Below are 7,007 nucleotides of genomic sequence, written 5' to 3'. Positions count from 1 at the left end.
AGGGGCCCGCCAGGGTCTGGGGCGCAGGGCTGCAGGACCCGCCCCCGCCATGATTGGGGGGCAGTGCCCAGCAGTGCCTGGGGCACGGGCGCCCCAGATCCCCCCCGCAGAGGGAGGGTACAGCACCTTCTTAGGGAGGGCCTCGTATCTCCAGCCCGGATGGCCGCAGGGTCTGGCGACTGTCCGTCCGCGCCGCCTCGCCGTACAGGTACACTGCGGGGAGCCCGCTGTCAGCCCTCAGTGGCCGGAGGGCCGGGGACCCCCCATTCCCGGAGCAGAAGGGGACAGGGCCATTCTCTCCAGGGGGACCCTCCACCGCGCCTCTCCTCTCCCCGCAGAGCAGTCCTTTTCTCTGCCCCCGGAGGGTGGACGGGGCTAGCCCCCACCCCCCACGCACAGCCGAGGGGCAGTGTCCTCCGAGCAGGAGCCCCCGGGAAAGCCATCCGTGGCAGGAGAGCTGCAGGCAGCCTCCGGGTGAGCGCGCCGAGGAAAGCTGCTTGTCCCCAGAGCCTGGGCACTCACACCAGCCTGTCGCCAGGCCCACACCCAGGCCGTTCCAGCTGGGGTTCATCTGCTTGCCCATTGCCACCTGCCCGGCAGGGCCCCCACCCCACCCCCTTGTCGGACATTCTCTTTGTTTCCAGTTTCTCTCCATTTGTTTGGGATATTGTCTTCTTTGGTTAATCCCCAGGGGAAATTATAGATGAGAGGGCAAACTCTGAGGCTCCTGTTTGTTCCTGCCATATTGCTTGGCAGAGAGGCTGAAAGGTTCTCACTGCCCTCACAGCGATGCCAGGCAGCGAGGCCCAGCCGTGGCCTCGGACTGGACGTGGGGCGTGTTCATCTCATCACTGAGGCGGCCGGGCCCTCCCTGCTGCCAGGTGTTCCTGGTCATTTTGTTTTGTAAGAACAAGGGCAGCAGTGGGGCTGATCCGAGTGAGCGAAGCGGGCAGCTGCGGGCTTGGCCTGGATGGGGTGCCCCTCCTGGGTCACTCACCCGGCCAACCCAGCTCCTCCGCCAGCCTCTGGCCGAAAGCCTGGGCAAGAGCACAACTCGTCCATGCTGACGCCCCGCACCGGACGAAGGGGCAGACGTCCAGGGCACCCATCCGGGGGTGCTCCCCTGCAGAGGGGGGGAGCTGAGGAGCCCGCTCGGCAGGCCCCCTTGCCCCACTCCCTTCCCACCCCAGCCTGACCACCCACCCCACCTGCGTGCCCAGCTGGCCGAGGGCCTCCATTGCACCCCAGCCTGGTGCCGCTGGTGGTGCCACCACGGGTGGCAGTGGTTCCTCCCCTGGCCTTCGGGTGGCCCTCCCAGGAGAAGCAGCTGGGCCTGGTGTTTGTTGTTGTGATAGGCCCGTCCTTCTGAAAGTCTCAGAGTAACTCACCAAGGGTGGGCGAGTCTGGGCCAGCGGCAAGGGCAGGACTTGGCTGTCAGTGCCCCTCGTGCCACGGGGCAGCCCCTGCGCCTACAGCCGGGACTTCCCTGCTGCCCTAAGTCCCCCCACGGTGGGGGGGTCCGAGTGGACAGGTGGAGCCGCGGTCAGCAGCGTCCCAGGGGCGACTGAGGCCCCCTCCGCCCAGGCCCAGCCGGCTCCTGCGTGGTGTCAGCTCGGCCCCACCGCCAGCTGAGCGCCATTTCCCGCCCCGGTGCCTCCCGCCCGGTGACCTGCGGTCCGAGGCCCTGGCCTCCCCCACGCCGCGAGTGGCCCCTGACCCTTGCCCCACGGCTCGGTGTGGGTTAAGCACCGCCAGGGCGGCGGCCGGGGGCTGTTCCAGGGGGTCTCTCGGGTCGCTGCGCAGGGAGCTCGGTGGGCCGCTGGGAAGTGGGGACGGGAGGGCCAAGGGCCGCGAGGGTCGGCTGAGAACAGGCGCCGGAGGGACGGGCCCTAGGGGGTCACGCGCGGGCGTCCCTGGCGGAGCCGCAGCCCGGAGCGAGGCCCGCGCAGGGGGCTCCGCGCGCACCGGGCGCGCCAGGGGCTCGGGGAACCCGGGAGAAGCCCCCGCCACGGGGGCCCACAGCCCGCGCCACGTCCCCTCCCTCCGGCCGCGCCCCCCACCTCGGTGCCTGCTCATGTCGATGAGCCGCGAGGCCTCCCGGGCGGCGCGCAGGGCCCCCTCGACCACATCCTCGGGCCGCCCCACGAAGGTGTAGACGGTGCGGTTGGTGGAGCGCCTGCGTCCACGTCCAGCAGCGCGCAGCCCGGGCTCTGCGCGATGGCGCGGGAGATGGCGTCGATCACCTGCGGGGACAGCCCGGCCTCGGTTTCCCCACTCGGACAGGGAAGGAGGCTCCTCGGGGTGGCCACGGCCCCCGCCCTCCCCCAACGGGTACTAATGGGGCTCGCTGGGCATTTGCGAATCGTCTAAAAGACACATGCCCCCCAACCCAGACCGTGCACCGCGGACGGTGGGGGGCCAAGGAGCGGATGCCCTCCAGGGAGAAACTGAGGCAGGAAGCAGGACCCGGGCGGGAGCGTCCGCCCAGGCACCGCAGGACCAGGTGGGGGCGGCAGGGGAAGGGGCGGAACGGCCGGAGCCTTCCCGGTGGCAGGACAGGGCCACTGAGGCTGGAGCACAACCCGCACCTTTAACCTCTCCCCGCCTCGGTTTACTCCTGGGTAAGGTGGGGACAATGCGGTGCCGCTCGCAGGACTGTGAGGACTCGGCGAGTCGACACGCGAGAACAGACACCCGTGGGACCCCACCACAGCCCCCACCCCACGGGGGCCGTTTCCAGATGTGAGAACGAGGCCCTGGGGCCAGGGGGTCAACGGGGGCAGCACTGTGGAGCAGCCGCCTTCCAGCCATCCCTCCGCGGTCCCGCCGGGAACCCCAGCCCCGACCTTCCCAGCACCCCGACCCGCTCCTCCAAATCCCCGCACACAAGCACAGCCCTCGGGAGCCCCGCGGGGGCCCTGCCCCTCCTGCTCGGCCGCCACTTCCCCGACCTGAGCGGCCTCGGGGGCGCCAGCACCTCACCTCCTGGTTGTTCCCCTCGGAGAAGTTGGGGACACACTCCACCAGCTGGGACATGGTCCAGCACTCGACCAGTTGTCCCCAGCGGTCTGCGGGGAGGATGTGGGAAGGGCCCCGGCTGCCCGGGGCCTTATGCCAGGGGACGGCCCTCCCCCACCTGGCTTCTCATTAACCGCTGGCCCCAGCGGGAGGCCGGGCTCTGTCCAGGGCAAACAGCAGAGCCGGGGCCTTCTGTGCAGGGGACGCCCCCCCCACTGGGCAGAGATGCTGAGGCCTGTCAGACTTCACCCTGAGGGCCTGGGGACCCTAAGCCTCCCGCAGCTGCCCAGCCACTGAGCCCAAGGATGGTGGGAAAAGGCTGCTGACTGGTGAAGTGGGGGTGGGCGGTGGGGCAGGCCACCCCAGAGTGCCCTGTGAGCCCCAAGACCCTCAGGGACTGGGGACAGACTCCCTCCCAGCGGGGGCAGGTGGGGACCACCTCCGGGTCCCTGGAGGGAGGCAGTGGAGCCTCAGCCAGAGCCTGCTGGAAATGCCAACAAAGCCGGCCGTGGCTTCTCAGAGTTCACCAAACCCAGGGCCAGGGGTCTCCCCAGAAGGAGGCTGCAGCCCTGAGGTGTAACCAGGAAGTTAGGATTTAGGAGACAATTACAATTACCAAATCATTATACAGATATTCCTTTTTACTTTCTGGTGTATTTGAGTAGACAGAGGGACGTACTCGAAACCTGAGCTATGATCCAGCTGCCTTGCTCTCTGGTGACAATTGTGTACCCTTTATGTTACGTCCTTCTGATTGCAAAAACCTTGTGACTGGCCTCCACGTGTACCCATTCATCCAGTTTTTTGACTTTAAGTCCTATGATCGCTAAATACAGCCCCTAATATTTATTAACGAAGGGTCTTAGGTTAGCTGAGAACCCACCCCAAGTCCAAAGTTATCGTGATAACCGAAGCTGGATCTAACCAAAATGGGCCCAGCCGACATGCGCAGTAGCTTAGACGTTACCCTACAAATCACTCTACCTCACTATAATGCTAAAATCACGCCCCTCCCCACACCCCCCACACCTCCCCCCTCCTCCACCCCCACAGCTCGCTGCCCTCTCTGGTCCCCTGAGGCCCTGTGGGGTGGTGGGTGGGCTCCCTCCCCAGAACCCCGGGGGCCTGTGCCCAGCCACTGGGAGGAAGGTGGGGTTCTGCGATGCTGGGGAAGCTGAGCCCCCAAGGGCTGTGAGGACAGGACAGAACAGCCCACGCTGGGCCTGGCCCGGGAATCCCAGAGAACCCCAGACCTCCCCGGGCCCCAGCCATCCTCTCTGTGGGCAGGGAGCCGGACTCTGCTTCTGCTGGGTGGACCAGGCCAGGCTTGCGTACAGCTGGGAACACAAGAGTCTCGGGGACGGGACCCTCAGGATGCTGGGACTGTTTCTTGGGGAGAGGGGTGGACAGGTTCTGGACAAGTAAAAACGCTAGTAGGTGCCACTGTTCATGTCTAGCACCCAGACCTCGGCTTCTATACCATCCTCCAGTGAAAGGAACCAGGAAGTGCTAAAACGCACATGCACACACACGCACACATGCACACACTGCACTCAGGAGGAGGTGGATCAACGGACCCAGGAGCCACCTGGCAGGGCTCCCAGTGGCCTTGGCTGGAAGAACGCGAGCTGCAAATGAGTAACGCAGCACTGGATTCTAGCCCAAAGTAAGGTAAGTGTCCCTGAGTCCTCACCGAAATGGCCACGGGTGACCAAATGAACAGACAGGGAGGGGAGAGGGGACAAATCTCCTGCACAGAAGAACCCAAACTATTCACAGAGATGCCCTGCCTCGGGGAGGAATCAAAACTCCCCGCTCCTCATGCGTGGGCTGCGCGGGTGGCTCCTTCCACAGTGGAGAGGGCAAAAAGGGGGGGCTTTCCAGGAGATCCTGACAGACACGGCCACCCCGGGTGCTGGGAGACGATGCGCCTGCTGACAGCAGACACCCCTGACCTGGGTGACAAGAGGGCACTGGCCTCTGGGGTCCTCCACCCAACCCCACCTACCTGAGAGAAAAGTGCCGGGCAAATCCCAACAGGGCGGGGCGGGGGGGGGGGGGCATCCTGCAAACCCCTGACCTTGACAGCTGAGTAGTGGGGAAAGTGCCAGTGCGGTCCTTTAGCAGGAAGATGCCACGTGTGGGCTTCAGGAGCTGGAAACGCTCACTGTCGTCAGTTCACTTGAGTGGCTCCGAGTCCCCCCGGGCCTGGGAGCCCTCGCTGGCGCAGTTCTCTGCCACCTAATCTCCTAAGCCTCCTCTCTGCTCCTGGCTGGTTAAGGAGCCTTTTTCCTGGCCCCGCTTGTGGAATCAGATGTCCCCCCACGCAGGTGACACCCATACAGCCGGTCCAGCACCTTCCCCCCTTGAAGGACAAGACCGAAGGCCTGAGTGGTCACCAGAGAGGAGGGTCTGCGGATAACCCAGTGCACCCACCAAACAAGCTGTGCAGGCAACTCTGCTCCATTTCAACGAATCCTGCGACTTCAGCTTGCTTGTTTTTCCTGCTGCTCTCTGGACCAGTCACCACTCCTTTGTTGAACTGTAAAAGCTAAACTCACCTTTCTCACTTCAAACTGGTCTTAGAAAGAATTTTCTTTCCTCCAGTTTTCCTGGTTGAAGCTTCTTCAACAAACTCGTGTCTCCGTTTGATGTGGGAACCAGGCAGGCCTGACCATATGGGACCGTGTTATGGCGGGAACGTCCTCAGGGCTGTCCGGGCCACCAAAACCAGGGAAGCCTGAGACCCCAGCCCCTGCCCGAGGAGCCCACAGAGGACCTGACGTGCAAAGGCCGGGGGGTCCTGGGTGGGTCTAGGGGCAGAGAAAGGGCGTCGGGTGGAAGCCACGGGGAGCCGAATAAAGCATTGGCTTTGGCTAATACTATAGCAGTATCAGTGTCATTGATGTCAGACGTTAATATGGAAATTGGACAATGCAGCCGGAGTCCGGCTCCCTGTTGGTGTGTGGTCCCTCTCTGCCCAGAGCTCACTCCCTAAAGGTGACCCCACACCAGGGCCAGTCACACTTGGCCCACGATCCAGCCTATACCCAAGGAGTGCTAGAGCTGAACCTAATGGCTGGCTGTCCCTCCAGCTCCGCAGAACCTGGCTCGCTGGCTCTGCCATGGCAGGGGCCACCGCCTCCGTCACACAGGTTGACTCCACCAGACACTCACCACGTGCACGTGGTCCTCATTTGCCAGAGGCAGGGAGGTGTCACCTGGGCAGCAGGAGCCACACCTCCGCTTCACTGGGAACCAGGCACAGAACCCAGCCTCATTCCAGGGCTCTCTGGGCCCCGCAGCCCTGTGAAAGCGCTGAGGGCCCTCTCACCCGTCCACCCATCCCACCCGTCCCACCGCCTGGATGGGTCTGCAGGAAGCGCGCTCAGGCAGAGTGTCGTGTCCAGGGCGGGGTCACAGGGTAAGTGTCCCAGCGTCCTGGCCCCGTGGGGCTCCCTGTACCCCGTAGATACGCTCCACAGCCTCTCGGGCGGACACCACCCTGCTCACTGTTCACGGCGTACCCGCTTTCCCCTCTCTGTTCCCTCACTTCTGCTTCCTCCCATCACCTCCCAAATAAACCACCCGCCCCTGGGGCCACCTTCCCGGTCCTGTCCCTCCCCAGGGGTCTGCACTCAGAAGGCTGTGCTTGGTTTAGTGCTCTGCGGGTCCTGAAATTCTAAAAAAGAATTTTAACAAGGAGCCCTTGTGTTTCCATTTTGCTCAGATCCCTGCAGCCAAATCCTCCTCTGTGTGTTGGGGGAAACCCGACCCAGAGCAGGACCCTCGGGCCCTTTCCAGGGGGCGGGGAGGAGCCTCGGGACGCTGCGGAGGCCGCGTGGGACAGGAAGGCGGGTGGGCAGGAGCCAGGAGGCCGGCGCAGCCTCCGCCACAGGTAAGGACTGGCTCCACCGCCCGTCCAGAAGGAACCAGGCGCTCTCCACGCCCTCAAAGAGCCACGAGGCTACGGAAGTAGAAAGGTGAAC

At 64.5% G+C, this 7,007-nt stretch overlaps 1 pseudogene; it reads right to left on the bottom strand.

Annotated features, from left to right (window-relative positions):
• Positions 1-920: 920 nt before the first annotated feature.
• On the bottom strand, positions 921-3,036 carry LOC119517424 (annotated as a pseudogene).
• Between the last annotated feature and the right edge of the window lie 3,971 nt (positions 3,037-7,007).

The sequence above is a fragment of the Choloepus didactylus genome, chromosome 21 (assembly GCF_015220235.1).
Source record: "Choloepus didactylus isolate mChoDid1 chromosome 21, mChoDid1.pri, whole genome shotgun sequence".
Classification (NCBI taxonomy): domain Eukaryota; kingdom Metazoa; phylum Chordata; class Mammalia; order Pilosa; family Megalonychidae; genus Choloepus; species Choloepus didactylus.
The sequence above is the reverse complement of the archived record's forward strand: the minus strand, read 5'-3'. Positions and strand labels throughout refer to the sequence as shown.